The sequence below is a fragment of the Canis aureus genome, chromosome 22, assembly GCF_053574225.1.
Source record: "Canis aureus isolate CA01 chromosome 22, VMU_Caureus_v.1.0, whole genome shotgun sequence".
NCBI lineage: Eukaryota > Metazoa > Chordata > Mammalia > Carnivora > Canidae > Canis > Canis aureus.
In genome coordinates, this window is record NC_135632.1 from 27,428,788 (window position 1) to 27,452,802 (window position 24,015).

At 35.5% G+C, this 24,015-nt stretch overlaps 1 protein-coding gene across 12 annotated transcripts in view; it reads right to left on the reverse strand.

Moving 5' to 3' along the window:
* TBC1D5 (TBC1 domain family member 5) overlaps positions 1-24,015 on the reverse strand; it is a 544,964-nt gene that overhangs the window by 515,450 nt on the left and 5,499 nt on the right. For 2 of the 12 annotated variants that reach the window (XM_077865310.1, XM_077865308.1), the window contains exon 2: positions 11,584-11,742. The exons of the other annotated variants lie outside the window; for them this stretch is intronic. The gene's annotated coding sequence lies outside the window, so the exon portion shown is untranslated. The remainder of the gene's footprint in view (positions 1-11,583; positions 11,743-24,015) is intronic. 12 annotated transcript variants of the gene reach the window in all.

The window sequence follows — 24,015 nt, forward strand, 5'->3', positions numbered from 1 at the left end:
AAATTATTAAATTAATCTGAGGATGAAGAAGTCAAAAGCAAACCTTGAGATTTGGGGCCCGAGAAGGTTATGTATGAGGCAAATAAACAGTGAAGTGTGGAGAAAACACTTGATTTTATTTTTTTTTTAAAGATTTTGTTTATTTATTCATGAGAGACACAGAGGAAAAGAGAGAGAGGCAGAGACACAGGCAGAGGGAGAAGCAGGCTCCGTGTAGAGAGCCTGACATGGGACTCGATCCCCGGTCTCCAGGATCAGGCCCTGGGCTGAAGGCAGCGCTCAACCACTGAGCCACCTGGGCTGCCCCAGAACACTGGATTTTAAAAGGCTAGTAATTATTTCAGTTTTAGAAATGCTTTGTTCTTATGAAGTTTATTTTTTTGTAAAAAAAAAAAAAAATCTTTATACCAAACATATTTATAGAAATTTTTAACTTTCCATGATGAGGTATTTGGTATGTGTAGAGAATCTGATAAGAATACATGTAATCAGGGGCAGCCCGGGTGGCTCAGCGGTCTAGCGCTGCCTTCAGCCCAGGTTGTGATCCTGGAGACCCGGAATCGAGTCCCACATCGGGCTCCCTGCATGGAGCCTGCTTCTCCCTCTGCCTGTGTCTCTGCCTCTCTGTGTCTCTCATGAATAAATAAAATCTTAAAAAAAAAAAAAAAAAGAATACATGTAATCCATATCATAAAGCCCAATAATAAAGTAAATATGATAAACTCATCTCTGGCCTAGAAAGTAGAATATGAACATTATCTTTAAGTTCCTAATGTGTTCATCCCTAATTTTCTAACCTGCCCCACAACCCACATAGGAAATTACTATCCTAATTTTTGTCTTAATCCTATCTCTTACTTTTCCTTAACGTTTTACCCTGTTTTTGTATAATTAAACAATATGTTTAGTTTTTAACTTGTTTTCAACTTTCCCATTAAACTTAGAATCATACTACAAGGAATACCTTATTTTATAGTACTTCATTTTATTGCATTTCACAGATATTGCCCCCCCTCCTTTTTTTAAACAAACTGAAGGTTTGTGGCAACCTTGCATCAAGCAAGTTTATCAGCGCCATTTTCCCAACAGCTGCTCAAACTGTGTCTCTGTCTCACACTGGTAATTCTCACAATATTTCAAACTTTTTTCATTATTATATTTATTATGGTGATCTGTGATAAGTGATTATGACTCACTGAAAGCTCAGATGATGGTTGAAAATTTTCAGCAATGAAGTATGTTCTAATTAAGGTATGTACATTGTTTTTAGGCATGCTGTTGCACACTTAATAGATGATAATACAGCATAAACATAACTTTTATATGCACTGAGAAATCAAAAAATTCATCTGATTTGTTATCTTGCAATATCTATTTATTAAAGAGATCTGGAACCAACCAAGCAGTATCTCCAAGGTATGCCTGTATGTGTGTTTTTTCAGTGAAGACACATTATTTTCACCAATATTATATGTTTCTAAGACAGTGCGGATATATGTGGTTACAGGTCATTCATTTGCAGTACTCTATAACACTTCAATATAGGACTATATAAAAACTTTAACATATGCCACAACTTCATCCTTTCTCCTGCATGTATATTTGAGTATTTCTAAGTTCTGGCTATTAAAAATAATGCTTCTAACAAATCATTCTTGAACACATCTCCTGGTGCATACATTCAAGAATTTTTCTTACATAATTAGAAGTGAAACTGTGTCACAGGTTACACACATGTTCAGTTTTACAGATAATGCTAAATTATTTTCACTTTATTATATTCAAAGAAAACTTATTTAAATTAAAAAGTCAGTACACCAAAAAACATAAGCAATGTAAAACACATGCCTAATTAAATTTCAATCACAGGTAAGCACTCAAATCCACGTTAAAAATAATCATCACCACTCTGTTACTGCCCAGCATTACAAGTTAAAAGTATTTAAACATCTCACAGAAAGTCTCCTCACTCCTTTTGTTTGCTTAGTGGATATTTCCATCCTAACATGCCACTCTCTTAGGCAAGGTTTTCTGGATGGAAACAATAGAAACCTATACAAAGGAACTTAGCCCCCTAAGAAAACTTACATTAAAAAGAAAAGTATCTCACAGAACTGATAGGTAGGAATTATAGTGGGAGCTGGAATTTGGGTACTACATACAAAGCTGCTAAGAATTAAAGCTATTCTAACCCTCCGGAACAAAACTATCTCTCAAAGGTAATAGACAGTTTGTCTCTGGCAGTGGACTTCATTTTGGTCTCTGCACACCAGTCTCCTTCACTGTTTCTCTATGACCACAGGCTAGTCTAGTCATGGTGTCCATGCCTCAGTAATACACATTTTTCTAGGAGAAAATCCCAATAGAATCTAACTTGAATCTTTTCCTTCCAACAATTTCAAATTACTGAAAAACTGCTTAGCCCAGTTTAGCATAGGGGTCTACCTATGGTCCCAACAGCTATATGTACTGGGAATATGAGGGTCCTACTTTACAAACATGGCTACAGAGGCCTATTCTTGAAGCAGAGGCATCAATTCTCAGACAGGGCCTAGGATGAGCAGATACCACAGAAAACATCTATAACAACTACCAAGGGAAAGCAATGATAAGTAAAATGGATTGTAACTGCGAGAAACCTAACCATAATTCCACACAACTCACTGACTCCTACAATCAGCATTCAAAAGTCAAACATGCAAATACCCAGAGGTCATTCTTATAGCAGATAGCAGCAGTTTACTATCTCATTTTTCTCCGCCTGCCCCTTAAGTATACTTTGGAGCTATGATACCAAAAGCACAAATAACAAAAGAAAAAAATAGATAAACAGGACTAAAATTTTAAATTTTGGGCTTCAAAGTACAGCTCAACACTTGAACAAAGTGAAAAAATAATCCACAGAATAAGAGAAAATGTTTCTAAATCATTTATATAATAAGGGACTTGTATCTAAAATATATGAAGAACCTCAAAATTCATAATAGAAAGGCAACCCAATTAAAAACTGGGCAAAGGATCTAAATAAACAAATCTCCAAAGAATATATACAAATGCCCAATAAACACCTAAAAAGATGCACATAATTAGTCATCAGAAAAATACAAGTCAAACCACAATGAAAAATAAAGTCAGCGGGATCCCTAGGTGGCGCAGCGGTTTGGCGCCTGCCTTTGGCCTAGGGCGCGATCCTGGAGACCCGGGATCGAATCCCACGTCGGGCTCCCGGTGCATGGAGCCTGCTTCTCCCTCTGCCTGTGTCTCTGCCTCTCTCTCTCTCTCTCTCTGTGACTATCATAAATAAATAAAATTTAAAAAAATAAAAATAAAAAAATAAATAAAGTCAGCAAAATGGCAAAGTAGGGAACTTCAAGTTCTCTCAGCTGTCAAAACTAGCTTTGTTAAAACTGGAGAACAGGGAAAGGTTTACAACAACCAAGCAAATGACTAATCAAGAAAAAGACAATTTCAAAACCTGGCATGGCAGCAACCTTAATCTATGTCCCAGTATGGAACTCAGGTCCCAGAGACAGCAAAAAACTTTTAAAAGAGAGTCACAAATTTGTGTGACTATCTGTTCTCATCTGTCTGGAGACTACCTGAAGGACTTACGCAATCTGCTCATCTCTGTTTCGCCTAACTCACAACTCAAGCAAAAAAGGTAGTAGTCATTTGAAAACACAGCAGACAAAACCACCTAAAGATGCATGGAACAAAAGATTACTATTTAAACATACAATCAATTACCTAAGTCACAGGAGCAAAAGCTAGAGAGAATTCCTTTGAGGAATTAAGAGTATAAATGGACCTGTGAAGACAACATGTATGCCCACAACAAAATGTTAGGTCAGAAAAGACCTGAGAGATCTCTAAGCTTCCACCTTGGACTGACCACTGGGCTCAGAGCAAGCCTGGCTAAATGAAGGACTGTCCTAATAATCTATAGACCCTGGGACAGGTATTCTTCTATTTGTTTAGAATTTTTTGATTTTTGTTATAGTTTCTGGCATTCAGGGCAGTCTCTGTCAAAACACTGGCTGAACACAAACTGGGGAACATAGAATTTACTGAGAATATATGACAAGAAATAAAGTCTTTGCAAAAAAATAAATAAATAAAAAAGATTTGAGAAAAATCACTAAGCAAAATGGACTACTGGAGCCTCACAAACAAAAAAAAAAAGAAAATCAAACCTTGAAGAAAGGGGAGACACGATTTACAGAGTTATCACATTATATTTATATGCCCAGTTGTTCCAAAAAAAAAAAAAAAAATCACAAAACATAGAAAGAAACAGGAAAGTATGGCCCCTCCAAAGGAAGGAAATTAATTGATAAGAATGTCCCTGAGGAAATCCAGACATCATACTTACTGAAGGCCTTAAAACTAGTCTTAAATATGCTCAAGTTTAAAGAAAACATAAAAAATAAAAACTCAGAAAAAAACACATATGAACAAAATTAGAGTATCAATTATAAAACAGCAATTACAAAAAGGAACTAAACAGAAATGCTGAAACTGAAAAGCACAGTAACTACAATGAAAAACAAAATCACTACACTGACCCAACAGCAATTTCAGCAATGAGGCAAAGAATCAGTTAACCTGAATGTAGGATATTTGTAGTTACTGAATCTGAGAGATAAAAGAATGAAGAAAAGTGAACAGAACCTAAGACACCCAGAGAGACATGAAGCTGACCAACACAGATACAATGGGAGTACCAAGGGGAGGAAAAAGAAATGAAGAGAATATTTAAAGAAGACAAAAATATTCCCAAATTAGATGAAATTGATGAATCTACAAATCCAAGAAGCTTGATGAATGCTAAGTAAAATAAATTCAGAGACCCACTCTAACAAAACTACTGAAGCCCAAAGACAAAAAGAGTATCTTGAAAGCAGCATGATAGAAGTGATTCCTCATGTACCGGGAAGCGTCAATAAGAGTAACAGCTAATTTCTCATCAGAAATCATGGAGGGCAGAAGGCTAATTTCTCATCAGAAATCATGGAGGGGGATCCCTGGGTGGTGCAGTGGTTTGGCGCCTGCCTTTGGCCCAGGGCTCGATCCTGGAGACCCGGGATCGAGTCCCACGTCGGGCTCCCAGTGCATGGAGCCTGCTTCTCCCTCTGCCTATGTCTCTGCCTCTCTCTCTCTCTCTCTCTCTCTCTCTCACTGTGTGCCTATCATTAAATAAATAAATAAATAGATAAATAAATAGATAAATAAATAGATAAATAAATAAATAAAAATTAAAAAAAAATAAAGAAATCATGGAGGGCAGAAGGCAGGGATAACAAGTTTAGGTACGGAAAGAAGAAACCTTGAGATGGTTCATTTTATGTTTCAACTTGACTGAGACACAGAATGACTAGACATTTGCTCAAACATTATTCCAGATGTGTCTGTGTGGGTGTTTCTGGCTGAATTAACATTTGAACTGGCAAACTGAGTAGATTGCCCTCTACAATATGGGTAACCCTCATCCAGATAATCAAAGAACAACACAAAACAAGGAGGCTAAATAAGAATGAACTCCTCCTGCCTGACTGCTTTGACAGGCCTACAGTCTTTTCCTGCCTTTGGAGTTGAACTGAAATACTGGCTCTCCCTAGATCTGGAGCTTACCAACTTTTATACTAAAACTTATACCATAAGCAATCCTGGTTCTCAGGCCTTCAGACTCTGACTGGAATGACACCACTGGCTCTCTTAGGTCTTCAACTTATCACTACAGATCTTGGGATGTCTCAGCCTTCAAAATCACCTGAGCCAATTCCTTAATAAATGTCTAAATAAATGTGTGTGTGCCTGTATGTACACACATACTCTATTATTGGTTCTGCTTCTCTAGAAAACCCTGCCTAATACAACTGTCAAGCAAGAATTTTGTATCTAGGAAAACCATCCTTCAAAAATAAGAGCAAAATTAAGGCATTCCCAGATAGAGGCATCTGGGTGGTTCAGTCAGTTAAGCACTTGACTCTTGATATCAGCTCAGGTCTTGATCTCAGGGTCATAATTCAAGCCCCATGATGGACTCCATGTCGGAAGTAGAGCCTACTTTAAAAAAAAAAAAAAAAACAGTTCACTACCACTAGACCCATCCTACAAGTAATGCTAAAGGAAGTCCCTTAGTCTAAATGAAAAGCACTATAAAGTGACTCATTGTCATATGAATAAATATATCCAAGGAAGGTAAACATATGCACAAATATAAAGGCCACTATAACTGTACTTTTTACTTGTTGCCACATTTTTTTTTTTTTAAGAAAATTACATTTTGGGGGATGCCTAGGTGGCTCAGCAGTTGAGTCTCTGCCTTCGGCTCAGGGCATGATCCCAGGATCCGGGATCCAGTTCAAGTCCGGGATCAGGTTACCTGCATGGAGCCTGCTTCCTCCCTCTGCCTATGTCTCTGCCTCTCTCTGTGTGGGTCTCTCATAAATAAAGTATTAAAAAAAATACAGTTTTAAAAATTATAATTCTATGGTTTTATCATGCAATATATAAAGATATAATCTATGACAAAGACAACATAAAGGGTGAGAGAATGAAGGTGTTAAAAATAGAGATTTGTGTACTATTACAGTTAAGCTGGTATCAATTTGACCTACCTGGTTATAAATTTAGTACATTAGTAGTCATCTTACTAGTAACCACAAAGAAATACCTAAAAATATACACAAAAGGAAATGAGGAAAGAATCAAACTGATTCACTACAAAAATCGATTAAATATACAAAAAAGGACAGTAATGGAGGGGCAAAAAAAGGAGTAAGACATACAGGAAACACATAACAAAATGGCAGAATCAAGTGCTTCTTTATCTGTAATTATTTATTTTTATTTTTATTTATTTATGATAGACATAGAGAGAGAGAGAGAGAGAGAGAGAGAGGCAGAGACACAGGCAGAGGAGAGGGAGAAGCAGGCTCCATGCCCGGAGCCCGACCCAGGACTCGATCCCGGGACTCCAAGATAGCGCCCTGGGCCAAAGGCAGGCAAGAAACTGCTGAGCCACCCAGGGATCCCCTATCTGTAATTATTTTTGAAGTAAATGAAAAACATCCAACAGTACTGAAGAATAAACAGTTCTACGATAATAGTGAAGGTTTCAATCCTCTACTTTCCATAATGGATAAAACTTCTGGCAAGAAGATCAATAAGAAAATAGAGAACATATTACTATATACCAACTAGACCTGATAGGCTATATATAGAACAGTCTACAGAAGAGCCGAATATATTCATCCCATGTGCATATGGAAACATTCTCCAGAGAAGACCATATGTCACACCACAAAACAAGTATCAATAACTTAAAAAGATTGAAATCATACAAAGTATCTTTTCTGACCAAAATAAAACAAAGCTAGACATCAACTACAGAAGGAAATTTCACAAATATATGGAAACTAATAGTCCTAAACAACTAATTTGTAAAAGAAGAAATTACAAGAGAAATCAGAAATTAGAAATGAATGGAAACAAATACACAACATATCAAAACTTACAGGATGCAGTGAGGTCATGCTCAGATGCATGTTTATAACTAAATGCCTACATGAAGAAGAAAAAGCTCAAATCGACAAACCTAACTTTATGCCTTGAGGACTGAAAAAAAGAAGAGCAAATTAATCCCAAAGCTATCAGAAGGAAGAAAATAATAAAAGATCATAGATAAACACAAAAGAATCAACAAAACCAAAAGCTGTTCTTTGAGAAGACTGATGAAATTAACAAAACTTTAGCTAGAAAAAAAATAACTAAAATCACAGATGAAAGTTGAAACATTACCAGAGACTTTAGAGAAGTAAAAGGATCATAAGAAAATAATGTGAACAATTTTAAGCCAACAAATTAGATAACCTAGAGGAGTGGACAAAGTTCTAGAAACACCTAAATTATTATAACTGACTCAAGAAGAAATAGAAAAATCTCAGTGACCTACCTAAACTACTAGAGACTGAATCAACAATCAAAAACCTACCAACAAAGAAAAGTCCAGGATCAGATGGCTTCACCAGTGAATTATACCAAATATTTAAGGAATTAACACCAATTCTTTTCAAACTCTTACAAAAAATTGAGACAGGAATACTTCCCAACTCCTTCTATGAAGCCAGCATCACCTGAGACCAAGGACAGACTAAAGCTTCACATGAAAAGAAAACTACAGATCAATATGCTCTTAATAAAAATCAGAAATGTCCAACAAAGTTCTAGCAAAACAAATCCAGCAGCATATTAAAAGGACTATACATTATGACCAAGTGGAATTGATCCTAGGAATTCAAGAATGATTCAATACAACACCAATATCACATGTAATATGATACACATTAATAGAATAAAGGGGGGGAGGAAGCACATGATCATATCAAACGATGCAGAAAACATATTTAGCAAAATCCAAACCACCCTTTCACTATAAAAACATTTAGAAAATTAGGAATTAAGGGAACTTCCTCAACAGGATAAAAGGCACTTATGAAAAATCCACAGCTAATAGCATACTCATGGTGAAAGACTGAAATATTTCCCCTTAAGATCAAGAAGATTAGGATGTCCATTTTTACTACTGCAATTCAACAATGTACTGGAAGTTCTGGCCAGAGCAATTAGACAAGATTTAAAAAAATAAAAGGCATCCAAATTGGGAGAGAAAAAGTAAAACTATCTCTATTCACAAGTGAAATGATCCTGTATATGTAACAAAATTCCAAAGAATCCACAAGAAAGCCACTTCTTTCTCTTAATTCCCTCAATATAGTATCTGGAATTCTATTTATTTCTCAAGTCTTGTATAATGAATTAATGTCTGCTGACTCCCCACCATTAGATTATAGGCCTCATGATAACAAAAACTGTCTTGCTCATCTATTATTACATAGTAGCAGTCCAACTAGAGTTTAAGACAACCAGAGTGTAAAAAGAAAGAAAATAGCACTAATAATAACATCTATCTCACATTCACTATCAGAATTACAGAATATACATTAAAATCAATGTGTAAAGTGGATCATATTCAAGTGCAGGATTTTGGTATTTTAAAATATATATTTACTAAAATTAAATGTCACACTGCAAATCTGTCACTCTTCAATATCAGAAACTACATTAGGGAATACAGGAAATTTGTTTCAAGGAAATTTCTACAGGAAATTGCTGCATCCCATAACACTTCAGTAACAGAATAACCTGGCTCTAGGAGAACAAGGCACCCTTCCAGCACTCCAAACCATACTAGAGTATGATTAGTAAGTGTATCCTATGCCTACTTCTAAATGACAGTCTGTGACTTATTCCTGTTTCTAACTCTAGGGTTCTCAAAAAGAACAAATAACAAATATCCAAAGAGGCATATGTAATTTGAAATCAAAATGACAAATGGATGAACATTTATTTATTTTTAAAGTTATAGGATTTATTTTGAATTTTCAAACATCAAAGGAGGGTATATCAAAGTGAAGCATGGACTGAGAAGCTTGGTACCAGCAGGCACTTAGATGAAGTGAATGACTAAGACATGAGGTCACCTTTGAAGAGTTTATGTACAGTACACCTCTATTGCCTGGATCAGCATAATATTCCTTCTAATAGGTCTCCCACCTTTAGATGGCACCTGCCTGAACCCATCTTTCACCCTAATAGGATAAGTACAGCTACAACAAAGTTAATCAGGCCACTTTACTACACCTCCAAAAGCCCCCTATCAGCTTGAGAATAAAAATATCCTGGCCTCTCCCTGGCTTCCCAGGTCTATTTTATGAATTAAAATGTGAAGCTCTAGCAACAGTGACTGAAATTTCTTGCATGTGCCTTAAGCTCTTCTAAGTTTCCAAGCCTTTGTTGAAGCTTCTCTTCCTTCCAGCAGCTTCCCTTCCACCTCCCTTTACCAGTTCTTACTAGTCCTTTAAAGCTCAACTCCAGTTTCCCAACTTCTGAGAACACTCCAAAAACTACAAGACTACGTTAACAGCTCCTCCCTTGAGCTCCTACAAAAAATATGTCCCCTATCTCTAACTTGTCACACATTCTACTGAAATTTAAAAATTATCCTTTTAAAAAGAGTTTCTTCCAGGGATGCCTGCGTGGCTCAGTTGGTTAGGCAAGTGACTGCAGTTCAATGAGAGTTCAGCTGAAAACTAGTTTCAGCTCAGGTCATGATCTCAGCATTGTGGGACTGAGCTCTTCATTGAGCTCTGTGCTCAGCGTGCAGTCTGCTTGAGATTCTCTCTCCCTCCCTCTCTCTTTCTCCATCCACCCGTTCCCCACCCCCCACTTGCACGTACACTGTCTAAAATAAATGAAGTCTTTTAAAAATAAATTTTAAAAAGTTTCTTCCAGTAGACTATGAAAACCACAAAACCAAGAACCAAATGATTTCCACTTTGTAACTTATTTACCTAAATAGTGCCACTCAGTAAATGCTTTTGCTGAACGCATACACTAACCATAGTACTGGTTTTCAAGGAATTATTTCTTTCTACTGTGTGTAAAAAAATAAAAAAAAGTAAAAGAAAAAGAAAAGAACAGAGGATTTTTTTTTTGTTAGGTATTTTTTGTTTGTTGACTAGTTTTTGTTGTTATTTACCGAGGTCTTCTTAATAGCTAATACTATCCAGGAACACAGGGGTGTTGATGAATATCATATACTAGCAATGTAACAAAGGCTTTCAGATCCATTCTCCAGGTAAGCCTGTACTGCTCTTTATCACAGGCAACTCCATTTTCCCTCTAGTTCCAGGGAAATCTGGCCAGTGAGAAGTGACTAATGAGTGATAGAGGGCAAAAGAGGAAGAAGCCAGAGTATTTCTCCTCCATTTCCCCCACTCGCTGACACATCCTTGGCAGACATTTTGTGCCTTACATAACTCCAATTCCCTCTAGACAGTCCCCCTTGACATACCAGTTCCTATCATGAAGCCCCAGTTATGGCTGTAGCTCCCCCACACAGCCTTGGCTTCTGAACTCTGATAACACCAGCTTTTCTCATCTTCCCCCAAGCCCTAAGGGTATCAGAGAGGCTCTGGGTATTATTAATACCTGGTTTGTTTCACAGTCCCAATAGGCATCTCAGCAATTACCTATACAACCAATCTGAATTAATTTTCCTCTGTTGAAAGACATACTGTTTTCTGGATGAATCCTGATTGCTTCTATTTTTAAATGTCATTTAAAATAAAATGTATCGGGATCCCTGGGTGGCGCAGCGGTTTGGCGCCTGCCTTTGGCCCGGGGCGCGATCCTGGAGACCCGGGATCGAATCCCACATCGGGCTCCCAGCATGGAGCCTGCTTCTCCCTCTGCCTGTGTCTCTGTCTCTCTCTGTGTGACTATCATGAATAAATAAATAAAATCTTTAAAAAAAAAAAATAAAATAAAATAAAATAAAATAAAATAAAATAAAATGTATCAAATAGTGTAATATCTCAGGATACTACAGCATCAAAACTTTTAATCTTGAAGAAAACTTATTTCACAGACTTATTGTTCTGAATACAGGGTGAGAGGGGCAGGACGGAACCATGCATTAAATTCTCAAAGTAAAAATAAAGAATCTAACATTCATACCAAAGCGTTCCTCACTGGAATGAAGTCTTTCCTCAGCTGCAATGTTTGCCTGAATTAAGTCAATCACTTATAATAAAAATGTCACTTTTTAAAAACTTATTTGGTAGAGGAGAAAATTGGAAGGATTATGGGAGTTGGAGTCACTGCAGGCCAAGACATCTGTTCGGAGGGGAAAAAAAAATGTTAAAGACCTCCTGTCAGTGACTTATTCAAATACACAAAATTCAGTACTTTTTCAAGATAAATCCAACTAAGCAGTTAAAAGACATACCTTTAACCATTAATCTTACATATTTTCTAAAAGATCATACAATGTTAGAGTGAAAAGAAATGCTGTAAACAAATAATAAGAGCACAAGTTGTAAACGGTTCAATATTAACAACTGATTATTACAGGACCTCTCAACTCCCCTTTCATATAATCACTACATGAACTTCTCTAAATAGAACTAGTCTAATAAAATAATTCAGTACCACTCACCATCTACAAAATATTTTGGGAAATGAAACACTTTTAGAGCACAGAAAACATCTATTATTTGGTTATATTTTGTGAATAAGAATATTTCTTAATCATTGAAATTGTTCTGGATCACCATAGAAAAATATTAGACAATAATCCCCAAACCAAAGAAAAAATCAATTTAAGATTACAGACTTTGGAAAAATGAGATATGTGAAAGAAGGGGGACTTGACCTGACATTAACAACAAGCATTTCTTAAGCAACTACATACTACCAGTCATTTTATTTAAGTTACCTCATTTTACTTAAAACTCTACAAGGCAATGTCACAGTGAGGAAACAGAAACTCAAAAAGCTTTCCAAGCAACTTAACCAGAAACTGGTAGAAGTAAAATTTGAGTTCAGTCTTATCTGGCTCTAGAATCTGGTTCTCCCTTGCTTCCTCTGGAAAAATATTCCCTGTGGGTGATCAAGCTAAAAATAAACCAGAGAATTACAGAAAAGGGGGGGGGGGGGGACCTAAAATGACATGATCTCTAGCCACTATTTTAAATAGTGTTTATCATCAAATTCTCACACGTTTTTAACATAAATAATACTTGTATATCTTAAGAGTATCAACTATGTGTCAAGACCTGCAAATAAAGATAAAGGAAGTCTACCTAAAAAAGTTTGTAATTACCAATTCATTTCTCATTGATACAAAAGCTCAAAAATCAGATCACCTCTCCAAGTTACCATCCAACCTACTCCCCTCATTTTGTACATTATTTATCATCATATGCTGATAGAAGAGCCTTGTCAGATCTTCTTGGTTAATTATTCCTCCTAGTTGTCTGATTAAGGTCTGAAACTTTGGTGAAATCTGAGTTATTATCCCAGCCCCTTTGTGCAAACTTTGACATTTGCCTTCTAGTTACTATGCAGTCACAATATCCTCTACGTTGATTTTACTCCTTTCTAAAAAATACCTATTCCACTGAGACAATACAGTTTATGCCACAACTCATGCACATATACATGTTATACAATTGAAAAATTTAATGATAACCACATTTACATTCACTGTACACAGTGCACCTGATATTTTCTAATTTCTTTTAATGCTGGAAGCAACATACTAAACTGATCTCACAAATCACTAATATGCTATTAGAATACCACTCTAGAACCCAATCCCAGTAAGAAAGTGCTGACATAGCATGGGCATTTTTCCTTTTTCCTTCCTGTTTCATTCCAAACTGAAGGAGAAAAGTTAAGCAGAAAAGAAAAATAAAGGTAAAAAGTACTATAAGCCTCCAAAAGTTTTCCCTAGAGTATGATTCTTGGGAGTTATTTTTATAACATATTTATATTTTGTCATTATGGTAAAGTGTTAACACAAAATTTACCATTTTACCACTTTTAATTGTAATTTGGTAGCATTAAGTACATTCAAATTGGTACCACCATCACCACTATCCATTTGTAGAACTTCTGCATAATCCCAAATAGAAATTCTATATACCAATTAAACAGTAACTCCCTCCTCCAGTTCCAGGTAAATTCTAATTAATGTTTATAATAAGATTGTATAAACCTACACAAAAGAAGTAAAATTAAAATCATGAACCCCTATAGACACATGACCCAGACTTAAAGTATCAAATTTTGCTCTATTTATAAAATTTATATAATTATATAATTATTTACCTGTCCCAAACCTCCTGTCATTTTACCCTCACTTACTTAGAAAATGCAAAAACCAGAGACACTTCCTTACATAACCACAATATCATTATCATGGCCAAAAATAGTAAGAATTCCTCGCTACTATCAAACACTGAAATTTTATTAATATAATCAACTTAATTATAAAAAATACTTGTTTTCACGAAACTTTTCATTGATCTTCTGAATACTGCAATGATTTCTGAATAATTTCATATGTAACTGTTTAATAAAAGATAATTATGATTCAAAACCAAAAATACCACAATGTTTCAAATGAAAGCTTTCTAAGAAATTCTACAGAGAGATTACGGTTTTCCTAAAAACACAGAATATTACTTAGTATCTTATAAATGGAATGTTTTCTCAGCAAAACACCAAAAAAATAACCTAGGAAATTTGATATTTATTTTACATAAGCAATCATTACTAACTAGAAAAGTCTGTATTTGTCTAGTGTTAATATTTTTAATGGACTACTTGAATGTAAAAAAATATATATGGACAGCCCGGGTGGCTCAGCAGTTAAACGTCTGCCTTTGGCTCAGGGCCTGATCCTGGAGACCCAGGATTGAGTCCTACATCAGGTTCCCTGCATGGAGCCTGCTTCTCCCTCTGCCTGTGCCTCGGACTCTCTCTCTGTGTTTCTCATGAATAAATGAATAGAATCTTATATATATATATAAGATATATATATATGTGTGTGTGTGTGTGAGGATATATATACACATATAACCTAGATTACTTTTCTTTAACCTATCAGTGTTCTTAATAGTGCTGTAAAATGTGAAGATACTATTGTGCCTACAAACCTCTTCAGTTCTGCAAAAAGGTCAAACTAGAGCACCAAAGAGATATATGAATAAATCCTGACTTAAAAACTATAGTAACAATTTCTATTCTCATGAGGAATAACTGATTCACAGAGAGTTTGATATCATGGAATAACACTCATTTTCAAAATATAAAAGATTGGAAGAGATAAAAGACAAAACAAAACAGGGGCTCATTCAAGTTTAACCTATAATTTTTCACATAGTACAACCACTAGTTAAAAAGAAATTATCAGCCTGTGGAATATAAACAACCAAAGCTCAAAATATGAAATACAAAGTCAAATGTAAACAAGAAAAAAAAAATCTACATGAGTTTCATACAGTGTCTTTTCTAATCCTATATATTTTTACTAATGCAAAATATATCAGCTTAGAAAGTATAATCTTAAGGTTCTTTAAAGTTTGTGATTACAAGGGATTACCTCCAAGATCAAAAGCAGCACTGGAGGAAGACCAATATCACATGATCTAACCGCACAAAAATTTGCTGCTGCTCAATTTCTGCATCACATGAGTGTCTAACATAAATCAAGAAAATTAAAACAGCTAAATGTTTAACAGGAAGCATTTGCACTTGTATTTAGATCAAGTTGTTTTGCTATCTTTACCCAAATCATTTTCAAAGTATTTGGCGATCCTAGAATTTCCTGAAAAGACAAGAAATGCCTAATCTGTTTTTAGTCATTGTCTTTGTAACTTGAAAAAAACTCAAAAACTACAAATATACTACTATAATAACCAACATTCTAAAACTGTCAAGTTCCAAAAATAAAAACTCCTGAATTGTCTTCATTATATCATTTTTAAAGTTTGCTATAAGAAGGATGGTTTAAAAATGCATCAACTAATATGCTCTATATAGTTATCACTACTCAATGAGGGGAAAGGTCTAAATATTGAATAAAGAATAAAAAATTGGAAAATAATTTGCAAAGTGTACAAGTAATCCCACATCATAAAAAATTCTATATCACCTCTTGATTACAAACAACAAGAAGAGGGAAAAAAAGAAAATGAAAAATCTAGGTCTAAATATTTTATAGAAGTCAGATTCTCAATTCAAATAGCAATAATTAGAATGCACTGATGGCTCTTACTCTAAATTACTGGAGGCCAACAGATTTATTTAACTTCTGAAAAGTACAGTATAAAGTTTTAAGCACCTTCTTTCTAAACATTTTGTGGAATGAATTACTAAAATATTCAGGTAGACCATAAATCACTGTCATCATGAACTTCAACCTCAGGAAATAGAAGTATATATAAATAAATATAAATATAAACCACTCATATACATAGATATAAATATATACTGTGTATGTTGTGTCTGGCAATTTTTTTAACTTTCTATAGAAAGTCATTGATTTCATCTTGCCATGTTACCTGCCATGAAAAACGTATAGCTGCCTAATTTGTAGGTAGCATACACAGCTGATCTGGTGTAAAATTAATCAGCAAATCAGTAAGTGAAGCCACATTCTGACAATCTCTGAACTTCAAAGATTATTATGATCAATGTCCATGACTCTTCAGCACTAGAAATATGATTAACTCTTTTATATTACTTGCACAGTAAACAATTTCAAATTCCTTGCCAGATTCAATTCATTCGTCTGTGTTACTCATTAGTAACAATTAGTTGAGAACCCAACAAGAGCCACAGAACTGTATTTGGTGCTTTTTACAAGCACTACTCTATTCCTCACTGTACACTTGCAAAGTAGTATTATCCCTATACTCCAAATGAGAAAACTAAGGATCAGAAGGTTAGAGTCACATCATCAAGACTGAATTACTAAATGGTAGAACCAGATTCTAATCCAGGTCCATTTAACTTTAAAGTCTGTTTGCTATTCCTGCCACTGTAGACTCACATTTATGCTAACCTTATCCATGGGTTTAAAAAAAAAAAATCTTTCACTCATATGTAGAATATAAGAAATAGTGAAAGGGATTATAAGAGGGGTGCCTGGGTGTACTCAGTGTTTGAGCATCAGCCTTGGGCTCAAGTCATGGTCCCAGGATCCTAGGATAGAGTCCTGCATTGAGCTCCCCATGGGGAGCCTGCTTCTCCTTCTGCCTCTCTCATGAATAAATAAATAAAATCTTTAAAAAAGAAAAGAAAAGAAAAGAAAAGAAAAGAAAAGAAAAGAAAAGAAAAGAAAGAAAAGAAAAAAGAAAGAAAAGAAAAGAGAAAAGAAAAGAGAAAAGAAAAGAGAAAAGAAAAGAGAAAAGAAAAGAAAAGAAAAGAAAAGAAAAGAAAAGAAAAGAAAAGAAAAGAAAAGAAAAGAAAAGGGACTCTAAGAGAAAGGAGGAGAACTGAGTGGGAAAAATTAGAGGGGGAGACAAACCATGAGAGACTCCTAACTCCGGGAAACAAAGGGTTGCAGAAGGGGAAGTGGGTGGGGGGATGCAGTAGCTGGATGATGGGCACTAAGGAGGGCACTTGATGGGATGAGCACTGGTGTCATACTATATGTCAGCAAATTGAATTTAAATTAAAAAAAAAATAGGGCAGCCCGGTGGCTCAGTGGTTTAGCACTGCCTTTGGCCTAGAGTGTGATCCTGGAGTCCCGGGATCGAGTCCCACGTCAGGCTCCCTGCATGGAACCTGCTTCTCCCTCTGCCTGTCTCTCTCATGAATAAATAAATAAAAGTTTAAAAAATAATAAAAATAAATAAAATTAAAACTTCCACTTTTTTTTTTTTTCTCCAGAAACTTGTATTTAGGACTGGAAGATAAGAATAAAATCATTTGCAGGAATTATTTTTATGAATACCAGGACACAATTTTCTCCAAATCCTTCTTGATTTGACTCAATGAAATTTCAAATATGAATATTACAAATTGCATCACTGGTTCAGCAAGACTTAAAGGCATGCATTAATTATCACAAAAGACTTCCTACAATGATACTGAAGATTCTAAATAGATCGAAGATCCAAAAGTTGTTAAAATATATTGGTAAAAGTATTGCCAAACAGCAGCTCTGTTTACTAAATGCAAACAGAACAACTTTCTAAGAAGAAAATAACTTACGTGAAGCTCAAAATTGCTTATTATGTTAAGTCTTCATTCTAAATACTAGGATCAACCAGAAAAATGGATCTATACATTTCCTTCACATTTTCCTCACAGAGAATATTTTACACTTCCATCCGAAAATGTCATTATTCCACCCTGCTTCTTGAAAGTTATTTTCATTAATTATAGAATACTATGTTGGCAACTTGTTCCCAGCACATGGAGCTATTACCCCACTGTTTTCTGGCTTCCATTTCTGCTCCTGAGCAGTCAGCTGTTGGTATAGCTGCTACAGTTACTTAAAAGGTAATCCATCTTTTGTTCTCTGACAACTTTTAAGATATTCTCTGTTTCTGGTGTTCTCCATGTTACTATGATATGTCTAGAGGTGTGTTTAAAATTCTCAGCACTTCTTAAATTCATGGGCTGGTGTTTTTCTCAGCCCTGAAAAATGCTCATTCTCTCTTCAAACACTGCTTCCTTTCCTATTATTTCTCCCTTCTAAGAACAGTTTATTTTTTAAAGATTTTTTTTTTTTTTGAGAGAAAGTGAGAGAGAGAGAGAACACGAGTGGGGGCATGGGGAGGGGCAGAGGGAGAAGCAGGTTCCCTGCTCAGCAGGACTCAATACCAGGACCTTAAAATCATGACCTTGTAGCTGAAGGCAGACACTTAACCAACGGGGCTACCCAGGTGCCCCTCCTTTCTACAATTAGAAAGCTACTGAAAACTGATGAAATACTGTCATATCTTCACCTTCTATGTTCTATACACTGTAATCTTTCTTTTTTACCCATTCCCTTGTCTTTCTGTGCTACATTCTGAACCATTTATGTCCAGTACATGGGTTCTCTTTAGTTGTATTTAATCTACTACTTACTAACCACATCCACTGAGTTTTGTTTTTTGTTTTTTTTTTTTTAAGATTCTATTTTAAAGAAAGAGCACACACAAGTAGGGGGAGGAGCAGAGGAAGAGGGACAGACTCTGCACTGAGCACAGAGCCCAACATGGGGCTCGATCTCACCATCCTAATCATGATCCTAGCCAAAATTAAGAGTCAGATGCTTAACGGATTCAGCTACCCTGACACCCCTCCACTGAGTTTTTCATTATAATTACTGTATTTTTTATTTCTATAAGTTTTGTTCAGGTCTTTCTCAAATCTCCCAAGTTTCCTGTTACCTGCAGATATTTTCCATCTTTTTGTAGTAAACATAATAAACAGTTGTTTTATCATCTCTGATAATTCCAAAATCTGAAGTTTTTGTGAGTTCATTTCTGTCAATTGTTTCTGCTGCTTCTTACTCATGGTACCTCATTTCCTTGTGTGCTTGGCTATATTTTACTGTGAGGTAATTCTCTGGAAAATTGTAAGAATTTCCTAGGACCGAAGATAAAAATGTATTCTACCTGAGAGGACTTTCATTTGCTTCTGTCTGGCACCGAGAACCACTTTAAATTCACATTTTGAGGTTAAATTCACATTTTGGACCAGGTGACACTGAATTTGAACTGCATATCAAGAATGAAAACTTATGGTTATAACTTCTTAGGAATAAGTATTTTTTCAAGTCCAAGGCAAATATTTTTATAGCCTCCTGTGAGGAAGAACATGAAAAGGGTTTTAATCTTGGTTTAACCATACTCTATGACCATAGCTCTTTTGGAGTCCAGTTTTATAGGGAAGGGAATATCCTATTAGATGCCCTCCCTGGGCATATATGGGCTTTAATTTCTACACTGTGCTTTGGGAGGCCCTCAAAACTAAAGGTTCACTAGAATGTGGCATATATCCTAAAAGGAAAAGCAGTTTTAACATTCTGCTTACTTCTCTAAATTCCTGCTTTCATGTAGATTTTGACCTGGTAATTTCTTACTATCATGTTTGCTCCTAAGGAAAAGAAATTTCTAGCATTTCTAATTATTTTCAGGGAGTTACCTTATCCATATAATATAGCTGACCATATTACCTTGTCTACAATTTTAATAAGCTTCATATTTTTACATTTCAATCACTAAAAGTCTTATTTTGTGGGTAGGTATAATATTGATTTAACAATTACTCTTTATTCAGCTTGATTTACTGGTACAATCTAGGATAGAATTTTGCCAAATCCCAAAACAGATCAATTCGATCATAAGACCATTAAGAGATGGACAAGATTCCGAAATTCATTTCCTAAACAGATATCTGTATAACTGCTTTGGAATTTATTAGTCTATTGATTTTTTTTCTCCACCAGTAGTATGTGTAATGTACAAAAATTCTGTATTTGAAGCTATTGGAAGAGTAGCCAAAGTGGTAAAAAGATGACAAATAAGAAACTGAGTTCAATCTTGTTTCTACCAAGAAATAGAATAGTAAAGAAAAAGACTAGTATGTGGAACTATATAAAATTTAATCATTCTTCATAAAAATTTTTAAAATGTATAAGCAAAATTAAGACAAAATTGAAAATATATGCAATATATAAAATACACCAAGAGTTAAAATCTACAATATGCAAAGAGCTCTGAAAAACAACAAAAACCCAAAAATGGACAAAGGGCTTAAAGATCACCTGGCTCCAGGGACACTAGTCAGAAAACCCTACAGAAACAAAGGCAAGAGATGATCATCTAGAGATAATATACCAGAGTAGAAGTAGTGGGCATAAAGAGACAACAGATTCAAGACTTAAAATTCACGGAGACTGATGCCGTTACATGAGGATTTGATGAATAAAAGGTGTCTACCAGGTTTCCAGCTTCAACAACCGGAAAGATGGTGGAGTCATCCATTGAGATAATTAACTTGGCAGAGGGAATAGGTTTTGTAAGAGAAGATGGTAAAATCAGTTGCACATGTTATGAACATGAGTTTTCTGGGGGCCATCAAAAATAGTTATCCAGTAGGCAATCAGATACACAGATCTAAAGCTCACAGAAGAAATCAGCGTTGGAGATCTAAGATTAGACTCTTCAGAAGCTTTTTCTCTCTTTGATATTAATCTCTTACTATCTCCTCAGCCAGTCAGATATTACCCTACAATTCTCTGACAATGTCTTTATAAAGTATCTCTCTTTCATTCTGTTAATGCTTCCAAAACAGTGGTTTTATATGAGGAAATCTAAGTTTAATCAATGTTTTGCCACACGCTTTCTAAGGCAAGATGCATGATGGCCACTGGTGGTGGCACTATGCTGGTAATTTTAGTGACAAAAAGGAAGGAAATCAAGGGTACTGATCAAAACTTCTTTGCAGATGGGGGGAAAGCATCTGTACTCCTTCCTCAGTAAAGTAGAAAGGAGGTAGTGGAGCTATTCTCTGAAAGAGAAAATAAAGTGTATCTGGAGAATAAACAGGAAGCCAGAAAAGCATTAAAAGGGTAAAGATGTACAAAAGGATAATCAGAGAGTAGACATAGGAGCAGAGAAAAAAGAGCTACATACCAGGCACTTTCCTGTCCCTATCTTTTCTATTTTTTCCTATCTTCACTGCTTCCTGGTCTATCACTTCCCAATGGCTTCCATAACACTCAGTTCTGATAATTACATTATTTGGCTTGGAGAACTTTAAGTAGACCATAGCAAGACCACAGCTTGAAAAGAAAACTCACTATAAAAAGTAGGAAATTATACCACCTGACCAGAGACAGAAAATCAGGATACCTGATACTGCAAATAAACAATGTCACAATCTGATCCCTGTAGTCTATCAGTATTCCCTTTTAATTTGTGCCAAATCACATAGAAAGAAATCTTCAAGCTCTAGGGAGATGAAAATGTAAAACCTCAGAATAATTGCTTGGGCAGTAGAGCTAGATCTACAATCACAATTATAAAGGAAGCTGCAGGCACTTTAACTTAAAAGTACCAGAGTGTTGCGTATATTACCATGAGTATTTTGACATAAAAGGAGAATCACAAAACTTCTGAGCCAGAAAGGTCCTTAGAGATTATCAGTTCTGGCTGCTATAACAAAGTACCATAGACTGGAAGGCTTATAAACAACAGAAGCTGATTTTCTCACAGTTCTGGGAGCTGAACTCTGAGATCAGAGGGCCAGAAAGGTCAAGTTCTGGTCGAAGGCCCTCATCCAGTTTGCAGACTGCTGACTTACTGTATCCTCACATGCCAAAGAAAGGAAGCAAACTCTCTTAACTCTTACATCGGCACTAATCCCATTTGTGAGGGCTCCACCCTCATTACCTCATATAATCCTCATTACTTCCCAAAAGGCTTACCACCTAATACCATCACATGGGAGAGTGAGGAAACAGGGTTTCAACATACAAATTTTGGGGGAACACATTCAGTACATAACAGAGATTACTTGAGGTGGTTTTCCAAATATTTTTAAATCCTTCTGAGAACTGGGTAGATCAATTCACAGTGATATCATATCAAATCATTTCAAGTCAATGAAATTAAGAAAATCATTCCAGCACAATTTCCATAAATGAAAATTAATCATGAAAGAAAAAAAAAAACTCTTCTATAAAAATGGCTGGTTTCAGATGGTATGCTTAACTGTTTGGAAAATATAAGAGAATCAACCAAAAAGTGTTTATAATAAATAGACTTAGAAAGGGACTAATTACAAAATACACACACACACACAAAAAAAATCAGTGGCTCTTCTATTGTGCAGGAACAGGTAGGAAAAATAAACACACACACACAAAGAAAAATCTCATTCCCACCAATAAAAAAGTAAAACATGGTGGGACTGAACAGAAGACAAAATAATCGATCTTCTGATATCCATAGAGAAAGAATAAATCATTTATTCAGTAGTACTGAGAAACCTAATCAAAAACTCAAAAATTTAGTGCCTTCTACTTCACACTATACAACTAAACATGTTCTGGAAGAGCTAAACTCAAAGTTTAAATTGAAACTATAAAAATAGTTTATTTTTTTATTATTTTTTTTTAAAGATTATTGATTTATGAGAGACAGAGAGAGAGAGGCGGCAGAGACACAGGCAGAGAGCCTGACATGGGACTCGATCCCAGGTCTCCAGGATCACACCCTGGGCTGAAAGCGGTGCTAAACCACTGAGCCACCCAGGCTGCCCAAAAATAGTTTAAAAATATAAATTAATAGCTACATAAACAAAAGGCAGAAAAAGCCTATAAGATTCATAAAGAAAGAATGAGACAGAACTACATAAATGTTAAGGTCTATAAAGGCAGAAGAGGAGGAGGTATTAAGTATGCCAAAATGAAGCTGTTAAAGTAAAGAAAAGATGATAATGCTCAGTAACAGCAAGTACAGGGCCTCTCAAACAGCTTTGTAGTTAAGGGAAAAATAGTACAACCTTTCTGATAGGCAACGTGGTCATGTTTCAAAAGTGTTAAACATGGGCATATCTTTTGACCTACTAATAATTCCACTCATAATTTTTTCTAAATAAATAATAATGTATAGGCACAAAAGGATATTAGCCACCGTAATATTCAGTGTAGCACTGCTTTTCATGTAAGGATTCAAAGTAATCTAGGTGTCCAAGAATGGAGAACTACTAACAGTACATTCATACAATGAAACAGTCATGGAGCCATGAAAAATTGTGTGGAAGAGTAACATCATTAGTAATATAAAATATTAAAGGAGAAACACAAGTAACAAAACAGCATAAATCCACTTTTAGTTAAAAAAAAATAGGTATATCAACACATACATGTTTATCCACATATACACACACACACAACACAGGATAAATAGGTTAAAATTAACCCCTAAACTATTAAGAATAATAAAGATTGGAGAGGGGAGGCAATTTATCCCAAGTCTCCCTACACCATACATACCTACTTATCAGAACGAGCATTCTTACTACAAGACTCCTGGACCTCATGTAGAAAAAGAAGTCTAGTTTAATCAATACAGTAGACAAAGAGGGAAATAGTGGTACTATCTACCCATCTCCTAACAACTCCACCTTCTCTCCCAACCCCTACCAGGAAGCCAGGGCAATCAATCCACCATCTCACCAGGGTGGCAAGAGAGGGAATGTTAGTAATTCCTCTTGGATTCCTACAAAGGAGCTACTGGAATATCTCCAAAGGTACCCATTCTGGGAAATTTAAAGGGGTCGATTCTGATCCCCACTAATTACCAGCAAACAAAATGCCCCCATCTGGAGCCAGAATCTGTAACTTAGGCTCAGTCTTCTTGCAGTGTTATACCATCAGAAAGCAGGTACAACTCCTCTCCCCCAAGGTGGTTACATGAGAAGTGGCGGATTACTTCTCACTGATCTAAATAATGTATCTTAAGAATAATTAGAAGTAGAGACCCAAAGTGCTTTTGGTTCAACCTTTTCATGTCACTTAGATGTTTAGTAACAGTAAAAAAACACTGCTGCTAACCAACATTTGCAACTCGGTTTTCTAAACTACTACTT